We start from the raw sequence: 23390 nt of genomic DNA on the forward strand, positions 1-23390 counted from the left end.
GAGTTCCCCCCTCGGTGCTTTATTACTTACTCAGCTTTCAACATATGGAGGTTCCTGTAGATGGTCTGGCTGTTATTTACTAAGTGTGTGATGCCGCCAGGCACCAACATTTTTATTGCAGGTGCTTTACTTTGTTTCGTGTGGTAGAAGCAGACAAGCGTCAAAGATGTTATTACACTTAATCTAGCCTTCATTTTGCATTTCACATGCCTGATGTGGGGGTCCACCCCTTCCTTTAATCAGCATTATCTGATGTCTATAGTCTCTGTAGTATGAGACTCTGACTGCCTTTTCAATACATCTTTGAAACTCATGCCAGTATTTCAGGCAGCCTTGTTGCCCTTCCCTGAGCACTAAAATATTTGACTAAGAGAATGATACATTGTTCTCCTGGAATATTAGACAATGCTACTCAACTGACATGGGCCACTGAAGCCTTCAAACATTTATAGTATAACTTACTTTTCAAAGGACTTTGGGGGGGGTGTAACCTAGAAAACAATATTCATGGGAAAAGTACATTCACTTCCTTCCTCCTGAGATCCTCGCAAATAATAGGAAGTGACGAGGAACCAATTGAGAATTCTGAGTTCTCTCGGGAAAAAAAAAATTAAACAACTCTCAAAGAAGCTTTCAAAATACATGTATTCAAGAGATCACTCACATAAAAGTCCCTGGAAATCACTGTGGTATCAAAAAAAAAATTACTAAACTTAACCATATTTGGAAACCTTCAGTTATTTTACTGTATTTTAGTTGTTAAACCAACAATAGCACTTAGGCTGTGCCAGACTTTTCTACCTTCTTTTCAGACAACCCTTTTAATGCTCACAATAATCCAGTGAAGTCCTAGGACAGAGGAGGAAACCGAGGCACAGAGAGGTGAAGTAATAGGCCCACGGTCACACGAACGTGGCAGGACCAGAATTCAAACCCAGACACATGACTCCAGACTCTCTATTCTTAAGCATTATTGCACATTTTTAAGGTCTTCTGAAAACAACCAAATCATCAAGTGAGAAGGGAAGTTACAATGGTCTTTGCATAGTTGTCAGGAGTTTCAAATATCACCAGTGTGGGTCCACGTTCTCCTTTACAGTGAGGATTTTATTTTTCTGAAGCCCTCTGGAGCACACAGCTGTTCTGGTACCACCTGAAAAAATGAGCAGTGGTTGGACAAACTGGGGAGATCATTCCAGATAAGGGGCTCACTTTCTTTAAAGATGGAACGAAGGTGTGCTGAAGAGTAACAGAAGGTCTCTCTGCTCCAGAACACCGATCTGCCTCGTGGTTCTAACAACGGGGCGTTCCATTATTTATCAAGATTCTCTCTTGAGATACAGATATCCTCCGGGACAGTTTGGTCTGTGTCAACTGTGTCTTAGCATAGAATGTTCTTAATTTGACCACTGCGTAGCTGAGAGCTGTCTCAACTTGTATTGCACACAATGGGAGGAGAGAAAGAAATGTACCACTCAACTGACTTCCAACACTTCTGTCCATTTTTTTCCCTCCTCGTCTCTGAAAGATTATTGCAGATGGAGCTTCTGAAACCAGTCCTGGCTTTATTATCATTATTTTTAAAGATTTTATTTATTTGACAGACAGAGATCACAAGTAGAGAGGCAGGCAGAGAAGAGGAGTAAACAGGTTCCCCACAGAGCAGAGAGCCCGATGCGGGGCTTGATCCCAGGAACCCGGGATCATGACCTGAGCCAAAGGCAGAGGCTTTAACCCACTGAGCCACCCAGGCGCCCCCCCCACCCAGTCCTGTCTTTATAGTTTAAGAACCTCTTTTAACATGGCTGCTGGTCCCACTCATGACTTACATGACATTTTTTTTTTCCTAAGTAGGTCCTTCTCTTATTTTGGGGGCTGCATCTCTGCTCGGAGAACACTTGGCTGAGTATTCTACTCTGTCAGAGACCAAGGCTTATCCAGTCTCCTTGCAACAACAAACCTGGGGCCACTGGGGACTTGGGTCAGACTTGCGGAAGCCAGGGATGCTTCCTGCCCCTGTCTCCCCCTGCTGGCTGCAACACTCATCTACCCCATCGTGTGGTTTCCACAAGCTCTGTTCTGTCCAAGTCTTGCTCTCCTAGCACCCGACAGTCCCCAAACATCTGCTTCTCACCACCCTTCCAGAATTTGTCTGGGTTTCTGGATCCTGGCAATTCTGCACCTGGTCTGAGGGTCCCACTGCCCACCAAACTCTTGTTTCTCAGTGCTCTTCCATTAGAATCACCTGGGGCGGGGCGATTAGATATGTAATTCATTATTAGATATGTTAGATTCCAACCAGATTAGTTAAAGCAAAGTCTCCAGAGGTGGGTCCAGTGTACTGGTATTTTAAAAAGTTTTCCAGATAAGCCTCATATGTACCCAGGAATGAGTCGCCACTCTACATTAGTTTCTCTCAGATTTCAATGTGCACACATATAACCTGGTGAGATTTTTAAGATGTACTTGCTGGTTCAGTAGGTATGAGTAAGGCCCGTGATTTCACGTTTCCTATAAAATCCCAAGTGATCGGGACACCTGGGTGGCTCAGTTGGTTAAGCAGCTGCCTTCGGCCCAGGTCATGATCCCAGCGTCCTGGGATCGAGTCCCACATCGGGCTCCTTGCTCGGCGGGGAGCCTGCTTCTGCCTCTGCCTGCCATTCTGTCTGCCTGTGCTCGCTCGCTCTCCCTCTCTCTCTCTGACAAATAAATAAAAAATCTTTAAAAAAAAAAAAATCCCAAGTGATCTTGTGATGACTTTGATGTTGGTCCATGGACCACTCTTTAAATAAGAAGGCTCAAGACTAGTGGGTTCTTAAAGTGTGGTTAAGAATCACTTGGGGAGGGGCTCCTGGGTGGCTCAATGGGTTAAAGCCTCTGCCTTTGGCTCAGGCCATGATTCCAGGGTCCTGGGACCAAGCCCCTCATTGGGCTCTCTGCTCTGTGGGGAACCTGCTTCCTCCTCTCTCTGACTGCCTCTCTGCCTACTTGTAATCTCTGTCAAATAAATAAATAAAATCTTTAAAAAAAAAAAAGAATCACTTGGGGACTTGTTAGAGATGCACAATTTCAGGCCTCTCCCCATACCAACAAAACAGAAATGGGGTGGGATCCAGCAATCTGCGTATTAACAAGCCTTCCAGGTAACTGCTTTTGCTACAGTTTGAGAACCCCTAGCCAAGATGGTAGTGCACAACAGAAATATAATGCAAGATGCGTATTTAATATAAAATGTTTTAGTTGTCACATTTTAAAAAATAAAATTAAACAAGTGAAATTAATTTTAACTAAATAGCTTATTTAACCTAGGATGTCTGAAATATTATCTTTTCAATATATAATCCATATAAAAATTAATATGGGTTATATATTCCTTTTTCTCATACTATGTTCAAAACTCAGTGTGCATTTTATAGTTACATGACATCTCGGCTTTGACTAGCCACATGTTAAGTGTTCAGTAGCCTCTACATCTACCATATTGGACAGCCACGTAGACTTACAATAGTGATAATAACAGACATCAGTCGCTGATAAAAGTCATTGTAGATTGAGTGAGTAGAAAAGTCCAAATATGTTATCCTCTCATTTTTAAAAATCTGTGACATTTATTCTGTGACATCCAGTCAGTCAAAAGGTGCTAACTGGGAGGCAGTTGGGACGGTTGGGATCACTGGGGAATGACATGATGGGACCGTGGTGACTCACGTGGCCACACGGGGCTTATGCTGAATGGAAGCAGTTAGCAGGGTCAGAACCTGTCCAACTGCAGACCATGACCTAAAGTGACTAAGAATAGTCAAACATGAGGCAATGGGCTTCTCTCAGTGCTGGTGTGGAGAGCAGGCAGGTTGGAATTAAGATAATGGTTGACTTAGTAGTCTTTGTTTTATTAACTTCAATAGTTTCTCAAGGACAGCCAGTTTTTAATGCTTTTTTTTTTTCATTATAAACTACTATACGGAGGAAAAGGTAAAAACTATTAAAAAGAATTTCTATCTGAGGCTAGCATTTGCCAGGCTTACAATCTATCTTTTTTTTTTTTTTTAAAGATTTTATTTATTTATTTGACAGAGAGAGATTACAAGTAGGCAGAGAGGCAGGCAGAGAGAGAGAGGAGGAAGCAGGCTCCCTGCTGAGCAGAGAGCCCGATGCGGGACTCGATCCCAGGACCCTGAGATCATGACCTGAGCCGAAGGCAGCGGCTTAACCCACTGAGCCACCCAGGCACCCCTCTGCTATCCATTTTTTAAATAAAGTTACTCTTATTTTAAAAATTTTGATTAGCTATTTCAAACTTAAATGATAGTTCTTTTTTAATTTCAATTCAAAATTTAAACCAAATTTTAATTTAATTTTAATCTAAGTGTAGGCTAGCTGAAGGATTTCACTATCTTATCACACCTGAAAAAGCAGTCATGTAACCATTTTTCTTTAGAGATCATGCATAATCCTCAGTATTTTCTATCATCAGTTGCAGTGTCTTTCTTTAATTGCAAAGAAACAATTGGATCTGATCTGAGCCTCTAGTAATCACCCTTCCTAACATTCATTATAAAATACATCCAGGTCATGGGGCACCTGAGTGGCTCGGTGGGTTAAAGCCTCTGCCTTCAGCTCAGGTCATGTTCCCAGGGTCCTGGGATCGAGCCCCGCATTGGGCTCTCTGCTCAGCAGGGAGCCTGTTTCCTCCTCTCTCTCTGCCTGCCTCTCTGCCTACTTGTGATCTCTGTCCGTCAAATAAATAAATAAAATCTTAAGAAAACAAAACAAAAAAAGAGTCACATGTTCTTTAAAAAAAAAACACAAAAAACATCCAGGTCCTTTCCACACTGGGCTAAAGAAGGATCAGAGAATCTTCTCCCACTTCCTCTTAGCTCTCAGCAGTACTTTCTCACTGTTGATGCTCCTCTATGTTACGGGAGTAGGGAGATGAAAGAATTCAGGGGTTTTATCTACATGGATTCAAGGCTTTTAATACTTGGGTAGGAAGGAACAAATTTCCTTCTAAGGGCTGTTGGACAATGCAGAGTAAACCACAGAAGCCAGAAGTTGGTCTGATGGCCACCCATCGTGTATCTTCCTTCAGTCGCCAAGGTTTGAAGAGATCCTCACGTGAAAAAGAAGCCATCAAAGATTACAACAAATTCTCTTTATTCTTTATTCTTGCTGCCTCTCTGTGCTATACCCCTTCTGAGGCAGGGACGATATTTTGTCCCCACTATTGTATTCTCCGAACATGTGACAGAGAGGAGGCTCAGAAGTACTTGCCTCATAAAATGCTGAATGAAGGCACAGAACACCCAGATCTTAATTTATAATTCTAGAAACAAAGGGAAGGCGCAAAGTCTGCTAGTCATTGCTAGCGGCCCAATCTGAATCACTTCTTTGGAGGCAGAAGCAGGGGATCTGTGTCTGTCTCATCGTGTCACTGAATGGTCCCCGGTCTCTGCCAACAGATAAGAAATGTCAACAGCTTAACCCAGTAGCTTTCAAAAATAGCATAGTTGATGAAAATGGAAATTTAGGTGCGTGCTAGAAATAAACCATTTGTCTTCAGTCTTAAGAAGGATAGGGTGAGAACAGATATTCCTCAGAGAGTTCTAAAATATTTTTTAAGACCCACCTAAGTGAGGAAATGTCAGAAGAAACCTCTTCCCTCTCAAGAAGGCACACATAGTCCATCTTCGTGTCAACAAATCAGGTTAAGTCATTCTGAAAACTGGAGGATTATGGCCAGGCACTGTGTTTCCTTAAGATTTCAGTCAAGATTTTTTTTTTTTTTTTTTTTTGCTGTCCTTTCCAATAGCGCTGGCAGTTTTCCCCAAAATTTAAATGAGTAGTTGTTCGGTGAACCAAGTTGTTGTGGGTTTCCTGGTGCGTGCACCCCCCCCCCACCACCACGTGGGGCAAGGGGGAGGGAGGTGGCCGCTCAGGCACGGCTTTTTCATCCCTTTGCAGACAACTCCGGCTGCTGTGAATACTGAAAATAGCTCAAATGCTCTCAGAACAGCGGCACTACCCAGCAGCTGGGATTCTTTCCCTCTCTTATTTGCCTTCTCTCTTGCCTTTTTTTTCTTCCCCTTCAGACACTTGGATTGGACTTAATCTTAAACCTCTGGAGTTCAAGACCTTTTAAAAAGGGCTAAATAAACAATCTCTACATGTTAAAGGCCACTGACTCCTACTTCCTCTGTTGAGAGCAACTGTTGAACCCCAGCTGCCTGTAGGTAAGATTTTTATTCTGGAATTATTTAATTGGTTATGATATGTTTATGACTAAGGTCTTTTCAATAACTTATTTCTGGTGAGAATAAGCGGAGGCTGCCACCGATTTCCAGGTAAATACCGGGTTCCCGACTACAGCAGGGGCATCTGTGCATTTTTATGGTTGTGCTTTACTTTTAATCCCAGCTCTCTGTCACGTTGGCCCCTCTACACACACACACACACACACACACACACACACACGCACACCTGGGTCTGAGCCGCATCGGAACTCTAATTAACCTGACTGCCAGCAGTGAGGGGGGCTCCCAGACATCATAATTCTGTTGTTTAGACTGTTTTACTTATTTTTAACTTTCTCACAGCACCGAGAGAAAAAAAAAAAAAAAAAGGAAATGCTTACAACCACCTGAGCAAATTATAGTTGCTCTTTAAGGACAGTGAGAGAGCTCTATTTTGTTTGGTTTTTTTCATCACTGGTTTGTATTGCTAGGGCAGAATTCGAACAGCTTTTTTTATTAGTGTGTTTCATTTTTTGTATGCTCCCAGCACAATTCAGGTGACTCAGTTTTGAAAATGCCTTACCTAGCCAAAGGTCTTCTGCTAGCAGGTTTCTCTAATGTTGACAATACAATATTTCGGTGAGTTTCTGTGCCTCTCCTTTCCTCCTCCTTATGCTCACGCTTGACATTTTGCAAAGTACTTTGATCTGTGGACTTTAACTTCAAACACAGCATTTACTTTGATTGTGGGTATTTACTATGGTCAGTAAAAAGTCTTTTGTTGTTGTTGTTGTTTGTTTAATGCTTTTATACCATTTCCCTTAAAGAATCTATTGGGCTTGGGTTTTCCCCCACTGATGATGTCTCAGGTTAACCCCCAACTCAAAGAAAAAGACTTTTCTATGGCAAGGTCTCTCATCATATAGACTTTATGACTGTGCTGCAGATCTGTGAACACCGCAAAGGCTGGTGTGTACAAAGTGACTCTATCAACCTCTCCTTTGATTGCCCTCTCTTGCCTCAGAATTACAGTGTGCCTTGGGGCCTAATGTAGCTTTTTTCACATGGCCACTGAAATCCCTGGAATTTAAAGATTCTTGTCTCCAAAGAAGTTTATTGGTATCTCAGGCCACATGTCAAAAGAAAACATGCATTTTAAACACACTGTGATCTTCTGGATAACTTTTTAAAAAAAATGTGAAAGAAGAAAAATTAAAAGGAAAGAAAGGAAAGAAAAATTTTAAAGAGGAAAACTGGGTGGGGGGAGTGGTAACAAAACAAAACAAAACAAACAAACAAAAAAAACCCCAAACCAAAACAAAACAAAAAGCTTTTGTAGCCAGAAGTTTTTATGCTGGTGAAACTTGGGCTGAATGAGGGATAAGAAATTTTTATAAACAAGTGTATTTCCTAAAATAGGCAAAGTGGAGTCCTCTTTTGCCATTCAATAGACTTTTAAATGTTCCCTTTACTTTAAAGAAAATTCATGGGTTGATTACACTGGTTTGTTATTTTCCAAGTCCTCTGCTAGAGCGGGGGTTGGCGTCCCGTGGCACGCTGCCCACCGCTAGCTGGGCTGCACATTAGGAGTAGAATGAGCCTAACTAATCCTGTCAGGAGACTGTTTCAGTCCCCGCCAAAGACTGTGGCTCCTTACAGCCGGCCCAGTCTGCTCTCTGCACCCTGCACCTTGCTAAGAAAGCAGGAAGCAAGTGGCCACAGGACGAGTTTCCAGAGGGGTGGAGCTCTGGAGAATGCTCTGGGAGAGGTCACTTTCAGAGGAGGCATCAATGCACGTAATCTCTAGAATTTGAATTTAGTAGGAAAACCTAGAGATGTTCAGTCAGCCTTTTTCTTTTTTTAAATTTCCAAAAGTTGGACGTTTAATTGTTACCTCTTCCCTTGCAAATCTGTATTCTAAGGCCCATATTCATAATCACATTCCTGCGTACAGTCAACATTTTAAAGCCTCTGGCTATTTTGAGCAAATGTTTCACTGCTTCCTGGGGCCTTTGGAGGGTCTAGAATTTTCTCCCCCTTAGTGCGGGGAAGCCTTGATTTGGCATAGCTGAGGGCAATACGAGTTTAGCTGGAGAATCCAGCAGTACCACGATGAAATGGGTGTGGAAGAAGACAGTCATTCCATTCTCCAGCAAGTCATCTTTTCCTGCCTTGTCGTTGTTGTGGGGTCTGTTTGCTTGTTTCCCTTCACCCTTTAATTTTACTCTGAAGCTTTGGGTTGTTTGAATGTGAAACTCAAGGTGAGACCCAGCCAAAGCCACTGAGTTTCACACAGGTTCCACATGAAAGAGGCATTCTACTCAGCCTTGCTCGAAACTTGGCCCCCGTTTCACCAGAAGTTTCATGAATGTCAGTGAGCCTGGATTTGAAACATAATCCCAAACCCGGTGACTTCTGGTGACTTTGAGGCCTTATTGTATATGTAGAGACTCTGTCAAACAGGGATATCCCTTATTTTCATATCTTCTATCTTCTTATTTTCTTCTTATTTTCATATCTTCATGTGTACACACATTTTCCCCCCCACTAAACTCTCATTATTCTATGATATTTTAAGGCCAGGTTCAATCCTAATATGAATTTTTATAGCTGTGGCATTTAAACACTGGCAAAGAAAAGTCTGCATTTTAGATTCCAACACGGTCTGAATCACAGTGGTGTGAACATGTTGGTATAATTCAGCTGAAGGAAGGAAGTCCCAGGAGAGTCATGGAATGTCTTTCTTTGCTTAAATATACCTCTGTGCTCGTGAGGAACAAACAGTAACATTTTGTCCAGGTCTATCCATTTGACAGTATGCCTTTTGTTCCCTTCCAAAGGTGGTGTCAAATATATTGGTGGAAAAATAATAAACTTCCAGATTTTTTTTTTCTTGTTCAACTGATACACTCATAGGGAACATTGTAAGCATTGAAAAGTTTAGTACTATTGCTTGTAATGTAACTTATACAGAGAATAAAAGAGTACTCAGCAGAGTCAATTTCCTTCAGAAAAGCTGGGTGCCCTAGAGCTGATGTGTATATTAACAACAGTGAGACAGAACAGGGTTGTAAAGGGCTGTGTGTGTATGTGTGTGTGCTGAGTGGGGAAAATGGGGGAGTAGAGAGGAAGAGGGGATTCATGAGCTTTGTTCAGCAAATCTGTCACATCTAAAACAAAAAAATACTCAAGCCTAGGATCTGAAAACCTTCCTTTATTTTGTTGATCATATAGATATGTATTGGCCGAACACTGAATTTGGGACAGGGGGACACATTATTTTTCTCACTAAAGATACCAAGGATTATATTCTGATCATTAGGACTCTGGAAATTGGAAATAATCCCTAAAAAAATATGACCCGTTAGGCGACCTACATAGTTGTAGATGAACTTGCATGAGCCAGTCTCTGGCTCCTGTGACCATTACAGATGCTAAGGCACCCAGAGAACTAAGATTTGATGTCTTTCTATCAGCTAGAGGATTTCTGAACTCTAGGGGGATTTTCATAAAAGTAAATTTATGACCTTGTGAGAGATTTGACAAAATTTATAAGGTTTACAATTATTCTTTGAATATTTTGTTATCTTATTCTTGATACAAATAAGCATTTTATTAAAGATACAGTTTGCATTTTTAGCAGGTGATGCTCAAAATGACGATAATTAATTCCATACTGAATAAGGCATTTGAAAAGCTGACCATAACAGAACTTGGAGACCTTGTATGTAGGAGCTGCATTTTAATACTGACTTCACTATTCATAATGTGCCATATATGATTTTGTTATCCCGAAACTAATGCAATAGAGCAGAAGAGAGAAAGGTGCCCAGAAGGAGGTGTAGAGGAACCAACCAAGAGGAAACAACCCAGGACCATACTACCAGGGGTTCTCCCTAGACACATCGTGGTACAAAGAGTTGACATTTTGAAAACTATCATCCATAATAAAATAGAAAAAAAGGAAGGATAAAAATACCAGGCAGAAAATAAACATCAGATTTGTGCACATGCAAATGTTTCTTTAAATCATGAAAAGACCTTCTTTCAAGAGTGACCTCACTAGGGCGGCCTGGGTGACTCGGTCAGTGAAGCATCTGCCTTTGGCTCAGGTCATGATCCCATGGTCCTGGGGTCTGGCTCCCTGCTCAGTGGGAGTCTGCTTCTCCCTCAATCCCTACCTCCCCATCCTCACTACTCAGGTTCTCTCTCTCACAAATAAATAAAATCTTTAAAAAAAAAAAAAAAAAAGGAATGACTTCAGTGGTTATTTAAGAACACAAAAACCAGTCACTTAAAAATCTTCTCTTGTGCTTACTTAATTGTAAGAAAAATTGACTCCATGTAGTACTTACCCATTGTTTAAGGATATATTATTATAGCCCATATTTATAGTACTATATTAGCTTTCTTTAAAAAAAAAAATTAGTGCCAGCGATAGATATCAGTGATAGATGATGATGGGGCCCGTCCTGATAGGTCCTGATAGGTCAAAGAGGGTTATTGACCTGAAGCAGATAAAACAATCATTTCCAGGAAAGTCATCATTCTCTACCTAAGTTTTTATTTGTTATTTGGATAGTATAATTTTCTGTGAAATAGAGTAGTATTTTAAATAATGCTTTAATAATTATATACCAAAACACCACAAAGATCTTAAGGCCTTCTCTTGGATAAGATGGACTGTCAAAAGAATATGGGCATTTCTTGTAGGTTTAAATGCAGACTGCTGTCAGGGGATAGTCAGCTCTCCTTAGCAACACTCTCATCCTGGGATTTATCCTGGGGAATCATGGAGTAGGAAACCCCAGGGACCCTCTACAGCATTCCTGTACCCATTAGGAAGTGCAGCCGACTTGGGCCACCGGCTAATGTCAGGGTGGAGATGCGAGGAGGAGACTCCCCTTTCCTCTGCTCTTGGGCAGAAGGCCTTTCTGAGTCTCTTGGTTCAACTATTCGTTTTTTTCTTTTGTCATAGTTCTTCTCTATATTTCCTTTTCTCTTTTTCCAGGAGAAACTGAGGTCTTCCCTGTAAATTTTGCCATTCTTGAGTCATTGGAGAAGGAAAAAGTCCAAGGGAGTTAGTTCTGGGGGCTATGAGATTCATACTCATTCCAAGGCTGGCCCATGGCCCCCTGAGCTGGAAGAGCATTTGCATGGGTGCCATAGCTAGAGCTGTGTTTAACTCTTGAATAACTCATAGTAGGATAAAAATAAAGTAGATATTATTGGGAGGGAAACAAACCATAAGTGACTCTTAATCTCACAAAACAAACTGAGGGTTGCTGGGGGGTGGGGGTTGGAAGAAGGGGAGTGGGGTTATGGACACTGGGGAGGGTATGTGCTATGGTGAGTGCTGTGAAGTGTGTAAACCTGGTGATTCACAGACCTGTACCCCTGGGGATAAAAATATAGTATATGTTTATAAAAAATTAAAAATTAACAAAAATAAAATAAAATAAAGTAGATATGAGGGAGTGCTTTCAGGTCAAAACACAATATCCACTCTTTTAACCAAACTGTTTATTTTACAACAATTTTAAATTTCCCCAAAAATTGTGAAGATGGGACCAGAATTTCCATATATGCTACACCAAGTTTCTCCTATTATTAATATCTGACAGTAATGTGGTAACTTTGTTACAATTAGAGGACAATTACTGATACATTATTATAAAGTCCATCTTTTATTCTTACTTCCTTAATTTATACTTCCTGTTCGTCTGTTCCAGGACCCTATCCAGAATGCTGTATTACATTTAGTCATCATGTTTTCTTAGATTCCTCTTGACTGTGAGAGTTTATTACCCTTCCCTTGTTTTCAGTGTCCTTGATAGCTTTCAGGAGTACTGGTCAGGGATATTGTAGAACATCCCAACATTGGAATTTGTCCAATGTCTTTCTCATGATCAGATAGGGATGTGTTTTTGGGAAGAAGGCCACAAAGGTAAGGTGCCATTCTTATCACATCATAACAAGGGCACATACTATCAACATGAGGTATCACTGTTGATGTTGACCTTGATCACCTCGCTGAGGGAGTGTCTGTCGGGTTTCTCCACTGTAACATTACTCTTTCTCCTCCTTTCCTTACTGTACTCTACCAGAGGCAGTAACTTCATGCACCTCACACTTAAGGAGTAGGGAGTTACATTCCTCTTCCTTATGGAATATCTACATAAATTATTTGGAATTCTGCAAGGGAGACTGTCTGTTCTCCCCAGCTTCTTTAGATTCAATCATTTGTATCAATACAAACACATGGATGTATGTTTTATACTTTGCATTATAATCTGATACTGCTTAAGTAAAGTAGCTGCTCAACTGCTCAGCAAATGGCTGCAGCTGTAGCCATGGGCACCTCTTATAGGAGGTTGCTGTGATTTTTCTTTCTTTTAAGATTGTATTTATTTATTTGAGAGAGAGTGCACGAAAGAGAGCAAAAGCAGGGGGAGCTGCAGAAGGAGAAGGAGAAGCAGGCTGAGATCATGACCTGAGCTGAAAGCAGACGCTTAACTGACTGAGCCACCCAGGCGCCCCAGCTGTGGCCTTTGACATAGTCCCATCGTTGTGAGGACTTTTTCCCCCTGGTACTACAAGATGCTTTAGCCTCACTGTATATATTTCCTGCCCCAGTTCTAGAATCAGTCATTTCTTCAAGGAGCCCTAGCTCCTTTTATTAAAGAATGATAGGCCACAGCACCTATTTTAACTTTGCGAATGTGACCTTACCAGCCACTTGTTTTTTCACTTGAAGAAAATCTTTTTTGTTTATGGATTTTTCATTCTGTAACTGGTAATAACTTGATACATATATAAGGGGAGCCTTTCTTGATTTTTCAGACTCAAGGTAGCCTTTCTTGATTTTTCAGACTCAAGCTGCCCTTGCATACTCACCATTCTGTGATTTTGAAACAAATTCAATCCAATATGATCAAATTTGCTCTTCATTGTTAGTTTTGGTGGGAGATTGAAAGTCTTAGATGTGGTCTTCGAGTCTTAAATGCACCATGTAAAGGTAGAAATCGGAGGTCTCCTCCTTAAATAGTTGTAAGAACATCTTACATTATTTTAAACATGATCAGTCAAGATTATTAAATGACTATGAAACTCTCTTGCCAAGCCTCGCCACTAACCATGTTCGAGGAACTGTGTCACATGCCGCTTGAGTCCCATAGAAGACTCAGACAACAGAGCCACTCAACATACATCAGAAGATGGACAGGGGGTCTGGGGTGGCTCACTCAGTTAAGCCTCTGCCTTCCGCTCAGGTCATGATCCTGGAGTCCTGGGATGGAGCCTCATGTTGGGCTTTCTGCTCAGCGGGGAGCCTGCCTCTCCCTCTCCCTCCCTGCTCATGCTCTCTCTCGCTATCTCTCTCACTCTCCCTCTCTGTCTTCTCAAATAAATAAATTAAATTAAAAAAACATATACTGCCATGGGAGCACAGAGTTAGGCTTCAATATTACGAGAAAATCAGAAAGGTTCTCACAGAGGGAAGAGCTGTATTTGAATGGAGTCTTTGGTCCACAAAAGAGGGTATTCAGATGGAAGAAGGTAATTGTAAATAAAGTCTCCGAGGAGAGAAAACTCAGTAGACAGAGAATATCCAGAAATTTGGTATTGCAAAAACTTGCGCCCGACAGGAGACCTCTGGAAAGGTATATAGGGTTGGTGTTCATTTGTTGAGAAGGAAATTTTCAGTTAGGTCCCTATGTTATTATGACTGCCATCTTATGTTCAAGATGTTGAAGGAGATGAAGCATAGGACAGACCCTATTAGGCAGATATAATTGAGAAGTGGGCAAAGTAGAAATAAGAAAAGGAGACCAGTGGCTACAGCGCATGAGTCACCAGGACGGTTCCGTATTGCTGTCTTCAACTAGACTTTGCCCTAGAAACTGAAAGTCTACCTGCAAAATGATTGCACCTATAATTTTAATATTCAGTATTATCAGAGCTAATAGGCTGTATGTTTACTGTTTCGCCAAATGCATAGCTATTTCATGTTCAAAAATTACTTCGATTTCCTTGATTGTCTATAAAATAGATCTAGGTGGTATTACTATTAATATGGGGTTAGTTAAGCAGACTTTATGTTCCCCAGTGCACACCTGAGGACACTGACACCCCGATAAGTTGCCGTATCCTCCATTTTGCGTCCCTAGTAAATAGCAAATGGTAGATTGATGTTCATGTCAAGATTTTTCAAAGTGTGCCATTCTACCCAGTTATAAAAAGCAAAGATATAAAATAGATTAGAAATAATAGCCAGAGAATAATAAGAAAAGGGTCTAAAGTCAGTCCATAGGGTGCCGGGCAGCTCCGTCGGTTAAGCATCCAGCTGTCAATTTTGGCTCAGGTCATGATCTCAGGGTGGTGGGATTGAACCCTGCATCAGGCTCTGCACTGGATGTGGAACCCACTTGAGATTCTCTCTCTCTCCTTCTGCCCATCCCCCTCTCTTGTGCGCTCACTTTCTCACTCTTTAAAAAAAAGAAAAGAAAATGATTAGTCCAGGCAATGAAGGACATATTTCTGTGACTTTCTATACTTCACTGAGAAAAAAAAAAAATGAGCAAAAGAGGGAAGAAGATTACAGAGAAAGACATGAATGTGCCAACAGTACAATGAACCATCAGTTATAACTAGGCTGACAGAAACAAGATACAGGTAGCAAAAATAAATAAATAAAGTTTGAAACCTGCTACAGTTTAAGAAAAAGAATGTACTCTCTTATAAAAGGTCAATTCACTGTTACAAAGGATAGAATAGAATTATTGGTCTCTTGCTCTAAATCTAAATTTGGGCCTGAAAAAAAGAAACTCAGTTTAGCTTAATGGAAAAACACATGTACAGCATGTGTTTTTAAAGCACTGTGTTTCGATTACTTTGACTTGTTGCATATCCTGGTCCAAGTACGACTTTGAATTGGTTTAGTTCTAGTGGGTCCGTCGCTGTTGACATGCATTCAGCTCGGTGGTCCTTCTCCTGTTCAATTTTGCAAACCTAAGAAATTTGGCTGGTTTTGAATTTAACTCCAAATAGTATTCAGAAGTTTAGTGTTTGTTTGAACTGACCATTTAAATATTTTAAAACTAGACAGCATTCAACTTTAAGAGCGGATTCTTGCTATTAAAAACAACCTGGGCGCCTGGGTGGTTCAGTTGGTTAAGCGACTGCCTTCGGCTCAGGTCATGATCCCGGAGTCCCAGGATTGAGTCCCAAATCGGGCTTCCTGCTCAGCAGGGAATCGGCCTCCTCTGATTCTCTCCCCTCATGCTTTCTCTCTCACTCTCCCTCTCTCTCTCAAGTAAATAAAATCTTTAAAAAAAAAAAAGAAAAAAGAAAAAAAAAACACAAAACCCCAAGAAGGTTGAAAAAATTACTTACGGGCACATTTTAAGTGAATTTAATGAGCATACAGCCAAATACAGTTAAGAAATGTATTTTTGAGGGGTGCCTGGGTGGCCCAGTCAGTTAAGCCTCTGCCTTTGGCTGAGGTCATGATCCCAGAGTCTTGGGAGGGAGCCCCACATTGGGCTCCTTGCTCACAGAGTCTGCTTCTCCCTCTCCCTCTGCTGTGCTCTCTCTCTCTCCCTCTCTCACTCAGTCAAATAAATAAATAAAAATCTTTTAAAAATCTACTTTTGATCTAAGACGAAAAATATTTTCTATTCTACATTTATCTTTTTTACTATGAAAGTATTCACTCTTTAAATGGAAAATTATCCAAAACCAAAACCAAATATGGCTACCTAAATGTGCAGTTAGATTAGAAACCCCACGCTGTGGTACCAGCAGAGCCACGTGTTAGAAGATGCCACGTGGCATCCGCCTGACCTTCATGTGCGGTCTGTGAATGGACCAGAACAGGGAGACTGTCCTGACAGATTCAGCAGGGGAGTGTTAGAAATAAATGAAGACATTTTGTGCTTACACAAGAAGTGTGTTAAATGTCAAACTAAGAGATCCAGGCCTCACTCTCAAGTAGGAAGTGGTCATTGTCTTTGACTGTACAGGGCAATAAAATGCTAACTTTTGGGAGACATAAACAGCTTCCAGGGTATCCCCTCTTAGTGACTGAGTTTAAATAAGGAATCAAATTGTTCACTATAAAACTCATTTTATAACTTAGAGTATAAATTGTTTTGTAGTTCTATTTATGTAACTAATATAAAATTTTAAATAAACCATGAATCATTTTTTAATTTGAAATATAAATTATTTGCATATAACACGTAAATTTTAGGGGCGCCTGGGTGGCTCAGTGGGTTAAGCCTCTGCCTTTGGCTTGGGTCATGATCTCAGGGTCCTGGGATTAAGCCCTGAATCAGGCTCTCTGCTCAGTGGGGAGTCTGCTTCCTCCTCTCTCTCTGCCTGCTTCTCTGCCTGCTTGTGATCTCTCTGTTTCTGTGTCAAATAAATTAAAAAAAAAAAATCAATACTTTACCATTACTAATTCTAACATGAAGTTAAATCATTGAAATTTTCTTTTTGTGTCAACTATAATTATTTTCAAGACAGAATAAAACCAAAGCTAGGTGTAAACAAGTTCCTAAACTTTATATTGATAACACAGAAGACTGTGGCTTATAATAAACTTTTGAAAAATAAATGGAACAATAAAAAAGTGAGTGAAAGAGTAAATTCAGTAGGAATTAGACAATTTTTTTTTAAAGATTTTACTTATTCATTTGACACAGAGAGAGAGAGATCACAAGCTGGCAGAGAGGCAGGCAGAGAGAGAGGAGGAAGCAGGCTCCCTGCTGAGTAGAGCCCGATGTGGGGCTCGATCCCAGGACCCTGAGACCATGATCTGAGCCAAAGGCAGCGGGTTAACCCACTGAGCCACCCAGGTGCCCCGGAATTAGACAATTTTTAATAGAAAGAATAATGAAAGCTGTCTTTTATTTAAAAAAAGAACTTTTAAGATGACTACTAGTCTTCAATACAAAATACATTTTATTTTAACTTGTGTTTGAGCAACCTTACTTTAAAAATTAATGAATGCATTTCATGTTCCAAAATTAACTTAGAGTTGGCTCTCAGGCTTGGTCTCACATGGGGAGATCCATCACTTACTAACCACAGCTTGTGTAAAAACTTGTAAAAACTTGTCTAGAAACAAAGTGATAATTTTTATGCTAAGGTGAGAAAACGTGATTGCAGTGAGATTTTTGTCTTCCCTACAACCCTTTACCTATTTTAGTTGATGAAATTAAACAAAAAGCATTGAGAGTTAAAAATCATTTGTGTCCACATAAGAATTTCCTGTATTCACACATATCCTTTTTTAAAATCAATATTCTGAGTAACTAAATAAGAGCATATGTGTAAAAACACTTGGCAGAAGACCATTTTGTATTTCAGTGAACATCATAGCTTGGCAAATTTAACACTTGACTGTGCTTATTAATATAAGAAGAATGGTCTATATATAAATCAGAAAGGAAGAAAATTGGGAGTTTACTAGTAAAACTGAATACTGTTTTCAGTGACCCCTAGTGCCTTAAACAATTTCATATTCATTGACTGAGATATTGTCATAAAGATCTTTTTACAATGTCTCAGTCACTTATTTCTGAGAGATTGCTTTTCCTAGCATATGTGAATCATATGGGGCTCGAGGATTAAAACCTTACATTCTGACTATAGACCAACCTCAATGCAGGAAAAACTGATAGCACTTTCAAGATAAAAATTCCACAACCAGACTTAGGGAGGAATTGCTTTAAACTAAAACAAAACAAAACAACAACAACAACAACAACAACAACAAAAACCACCAATCAAAAATCTGTATCATACAAGTTCACAGAAAGATACAGACTGAAAAATGTGAAATTCAGACACCAGAGACAGGGAGGATGTTTCAGTCAGAAACAATAGATAGCAAGGACCAAAGATACAGTTAGATATGCATGAGTTCCCAGTTAATAGGATCCTGTGCAAAGCGAGCACTGCCTATATTTAATATGAAGACTTTAACTTCTTTTAAAAAATTTACATACAAACAACTGGTCCTTACTTTTGACACTTAACACTTCTTGGACATCACGGGAGAATAAAAATCTAATGATCTTTCATTACCATTTGGTTAGAATTGATATTTAATTTTGAGAATTTTTATTTTGATTTTTTTCCATTTGTTTTATATAGAAAGTCAATCCAATATGCTAAAATGGAAAAGCTGGCAGACATCATTATATTTTTAAGAGTTTTGATAAATGGGGGCGCCTGGGTGGCTCAGTGGGTTAAAGCCTCTGCCTTCGGCTCAGGTCATGATCCCAGGATCTTGGGATGGAGCCCCGCATCGGGCTCTCTGCTCTTCTGCTCTGCAGGGGGCCTGCTTCCTCCTCTTTCTCTCTCTCTCCTCTCTCTCTGCCTGCTTGTGATCTCTGTCTGTCAAATAAATAAATAAAATCTTTTTTAAAAAAGAATTTTGATAAATGATAGATAATACTGAATAATTTTTTCTGGTTTTTTTTTTGGGGGGGGTTGTTACAAGTAATTTTACATGTTGTCTGAAAATTCAGTATAGGAGCCAAAAAAAGTTAATTATTTGAAATCATAAAATTAAAAAAAAAGATATTTTGTTTCTAGGTAAATTCCACTGGGATATATATAAAAATATTTAAATTATTAATAATAAACACATTGAGAAAAAGAGTAATATTCTAATAACACAAAGAGTGACTTTGAATTTCCTCTTGTCATTGTTACTAAAGACAAGAAACCTATTTTTATATTACTAATACAGAGTAATATATGGAAACACATATGAGAAAAGGACTTTCAGATTACTACCCTTAGTGCTGTTTCTCTGACCTTCATTAGAATCTCTTCTTTGTCTTCTGTGACGCTGGAGTGTTTTCCTTCAATCACTCTGATTACTTCTCAATTCTGCTTACAAGAGCCTCTTTCTTTGCCTGACTTTCAAGATATTCCCTTGGGTTCTGTCCCTTTTGTCCAGTCTCCCCTGATTTCACCTGTTTCCTCCCTCATAATAATCCCCCAATCTATGTCTCTATCCCTGATCTCTCTCAAGAGCTCCAGACTCACATTTCCAAGTAACTGGTAGACATCTCATATGAACATCGGCAGATCACCCTAAACTCAATACCTCTAAAACTCATCCTCTTCCTGTCCCAACTTGCTCTTCTTCCCCAGGGCTATATTTTAATAACTATGTCACCCAGTAATTCGGGATTAGAATCTTTAACAAGTATTCACATTTTCCTTCATATCAGTTTAAGTCACTATTCATTGATTCTATCTACCCACACATGTCTTCCTTGAAGCTAGAGTTATTTTACCAAAATAAACAAACTTTGCATGTGGATTTACCATCTACCAAACTCCCCTATCATAGAGTAAATACATCACCTTTGCTTTCTCATAAGTCTTTAAGCACCAGGAAAGATGGCCATGTGGACCAATGGAAGTAAATTTGGCGTGTGAAGTTTAGGCATCAATAGCCCTGTGTTTGCCCAGATAAAAGACAGAGTTGGCTACTTTTCCAAACTCATTAGTAAGAAAAGGGTGTGGCTTATTTTGCCAGACATGGAACAGAGATCTAATGTCAGTCCTGTTACATATCTCAAAAAACGCTTGTCCTCAAGATTCTCTTTCCAACAGAGTAACGACAATGTTCACAAATCACCTGTTTTGTTGTCACTTATTATGTACTGTTGTGATGGTTGTAGGCAAATACTAAATAATAGATATTTTGTTTAAAAAATGGAATATAATTACAATGCAACATTTTAAACCACAAACTCCATATGATTCGTGTGGTAGTAAATGAAATCTTTAAGAAATTAATTATTTTAAATAGAGATTTAAATCAAACAAAATATGCATATCTTCGAAACTAAATAGTAAAATAAATAAGTTACTGAAGCAATTTAAAAAGAGGGTGTGTACCCTCCCCAATGTCCATAACCCTACCCCCCTTCTCCCAACCCCCCTCCCCCCAGCAACCCACAGTTTGTTTCGTGAGATTAAGAGTCACTTATGGTTTGTCTCCCTCCCTATCCCATCTTGTTTCATGGATTCTTCTCCTACCCACTTAAGCCCCCATGTTGCATCACCACTTCCTCATATCAGGGAGATCATATGATATTTGTCTTTCTCCACTTGACTTATTTCGCTAAGCATGATACGCTCTAGTTCCATCCATGTTGTCGCAAATGGCAAGATTTCATTTCTTTTGATGGCTGCATAGTATTCCATTGTGTATATATACCACATCTTCTTGATCCATTCATCTGTTGATGGACATCTAGGTTCTTTCCATAGTTTGGCTATTGTGGACATTGCTGCTATAAACATTCGGGTGCACGTGCCCCTTTGGATCACTACGTTTGTATCTTTAGGGTAAATACCCAGTTAAAAAAAAAAAAGAGGGTGTGACAACATTTCATCCAATACATATGAAATTGATTATGCATTAAAATTCATTATCCATGACCAGTTAAAACACTGTTTGGTTTTATTACTAAACTCCTAATTTCCTTCCCTTCTGATGTATATGTTAGGTCATTCTTTTTAAATATAAGCACAGCCAGGTGTCAAATGTGTGAAGCTATAATGTTCAGTAAAAATATAAAAACAAGAGATGGAATCATATGCAGGGAAAGGTCCTACTCATTGAATTATTATGATAATTAAAGTAAATATAGCTTCATTTGAATAGCATGATATAAAGGATAAAATTTGAACTATCAGTCTTCTGAATCATCTAATATTCATGGCATCATTTGTCTTTATGGCATTTAATCAATAACCATTTGTTGAGAGTCTACTTGGTACTCTGTCCGCAGTGCAGTAGGAGATAGTTGTTGGAAGGTAATTACCACAACCATGTGATTGAAATTGTAAAGAGGACTATGAAAGGAAAATTCAGGAGGCTGAGAGCAGAGTCTGCAATTTTGAGAACCAGGAATCAGTGACAAAGAGACTTCTAGATTCGGAACTTAGTGACATAATTACTTGGAGTAAGATGAATTACTTGGAGTAGGAATCAGAAGACATGTGGCGTTATTCCTAGAATGAGAGCCCTTTCCTGATCAGCTGAGATTGAAGAATAAAGAGATCATGAGTATGATCCCTCCGAAAACATATATATCAAGAGCCACCACGAACATCTACTGTCTGAATATAAGTCTATTTGTGTAGTGGCCTTTGTCTTTTGGAGAAACATCATGAGAATGATAGCTAGCTAGGCTACTACATATAAATTCTCCATGGATTATAGAGATAATGTTGTATTTGCTCCTATTTAAATATTGAAGGAGTATGATTTCTGAAATGATCTATGAAAGATGAATGTGACTTTGGAGAAAAACTTATTTCAGCTTTAAGTAGGGATTTTCAAGATAAACATCCAAGAAAAAGTCTAACAGAGGATTATTGAAACGAAATTTCTCAATGAATAAAGACCTTACTGATTGCAGCTGTGTATTTGAGTACTTTAACATGTGGTCAGGTGTTTGCATAGGAGTTAAAAGTGAAAGAAAATGTTTAAAGTTTTCTTTCTCACTTTTAATGACATTTCAAATAAATACATAATTTCAACATAAAAGACATTTCTTCCATAGATGAACACAAGTGTGTGTGTGTGTGTACGTGTGAATTAAGTCTTGTGGTTGGAATGATATCTATTCATCTTTATTTTGTTACTGAAATAGCAATCATTTAAAATAAAATATTTTCTGCTTTCATAGTGTGGTAACAAATTATTCAGAGTAGATTGATAACAATTTTTTCTTCTGCTCCTTAGACTTAATCATATTTCTGAAATCGTCAGCAAGCTATTCTAAGGATGTCAGTGTTTTTCTAAACAAAAGTAACTGCATGCAATGTGGGAAATGTGGTTTTTAATGCATTACACATTTTACTGTTTCTGGATATGTTCATGAACTCATATTTTTATTTTTTTTTCTTTTAAAGACTTTATTTATTTGTTTGACAGACAGAGATCACAAGTAGGCAGAGAGAAGAAGGGAAGCAAGCAGGCTCCCTGCCGCGCAGAGAGCTCGATGCGGGGCTCAATCCCAGGACCCCGGGATTATGACCTGAGCCAAAGGCAGAGGCTTTAACCACTGAGCCACCCAGGCACCCTATTTTTAAAAGGCAGCTAAATCCTCTTATGGTATTTCTTTTCCGGAGATCAGTATTACTCTAGAAAATGCTGTTGAAATGACAAAGTGGATGTCTGTATAGATACATTTTATTAATTTTTCAGGTTATTCCTTCCTCATGTTTGGCTAAACCATTGACAGTAACAAAATGGAGTAAAAAGGAGTTGTAAAGAGTTACCTTTAATTGAATAAATATTAGACAATAATTAAACAATTAAACCATTGTTCCTGATATAAGAGTTGAACACAAGAGCTGGGAAATGTGGGCATGGATGGGAAATGGAAATATGTCAAATAAAGTGGAAATCAAAATGGCTGTTGGAGTCCCCTAAATTGTGCTGTCCTTGAGTATACACCATTTCAAGGAGCCATCTTACGGTGGAAAACAGAAATTTGCCACATAAGAATGTCAAAGTGCTGTGGCATAGCATGTTTTATAGAAGTTGAATATTCCAGGCGCCTGGGTAGCTCAGTGGGTTAAGCCACTGCCTTCGGCTCAGGTCATGATCTCAGGGTCCTGGGATCGAGTCCCGCATCGGGCTCTCTGCTCAGCAGGAAGCCTGCTTCCTCCTCTCTCTCTCTCTGCCTGCCTCTCTGCCTACTTGTAATCTCTCTCTGTCAAATAAATAAATAAAATCTTTAAAAAAAAAAAGAAGAAGTTGAATATTTAACCTTAGTTAATTGCTAAAGTTAACTTAGAATACTGATTACAAGTATAGGATTTTGCAAAATGTGATCAACTTTGAAATAATAGTAACATGAAAGCATATAGGCAATTAATGGAATTATAGCTATGGAGTCTTACAGATTTATTGTGTTGATGTACTATCTGAAGTATCACCAACTGTCTTTGAATATTTATCATTGTGGAGAACTCCTTACAGCTTTCTAGTTTTACACTATCAAAGTATTCCATCTTCCACATTCTTTAACAGTTCATCTATTTCAGAAATCTCTTAGGTCTTCTCTACTTTAATCCTCCACTGTTACGAGATTTTGTGAATTGTACCCA

General features: G+C 39.3%; 1 protein-coding gene across 24 annotated transcripts in view; it reads left to right on the forward strand.

Annotated features, from left to right (window-relative positions):
* Positions 1 to 23390, forward strand: part of SORBS2 (sorbin and SH3 domain containing 2) — a 344555-nt gene that overhangs the window by 161097 nt on the left and 160068 nt on the right. For 20 of the 24 annotated variants that reach the window (XM_044225573.1, XM_044225576.1, XM_044225572.1 and 17 more), the window contains exon 2: positions 6090 to 6230. The gene's annotated coding sequence lies outside the window, so the exon portion shown is untranslated. Of the gene's footprint in view, positions 1 to 5858; positions 5878 to 6089; positions 6231 to 23390 lie in introns of those variants that run through there. The other 4 variants (XM_044225575.1, XM_044225585.1, XM_044225589.1 and 1 more) reach the window with 2 other exon arrangements.

Source organism: Neovison vison, chromosome 11 (assembly GCF_020171115.1).
Source record: "Neovison vison isolate M4711 chromosome 11, ASM_NN_V1, whole genome shotgun sequence".
In the NCBI taxonomy this organism is placed as follows: Eukaryota; Metazoa; Chordata; class Mammalia; order Carnivora; family Mustelidae; genus Neogale; species Neogale vison.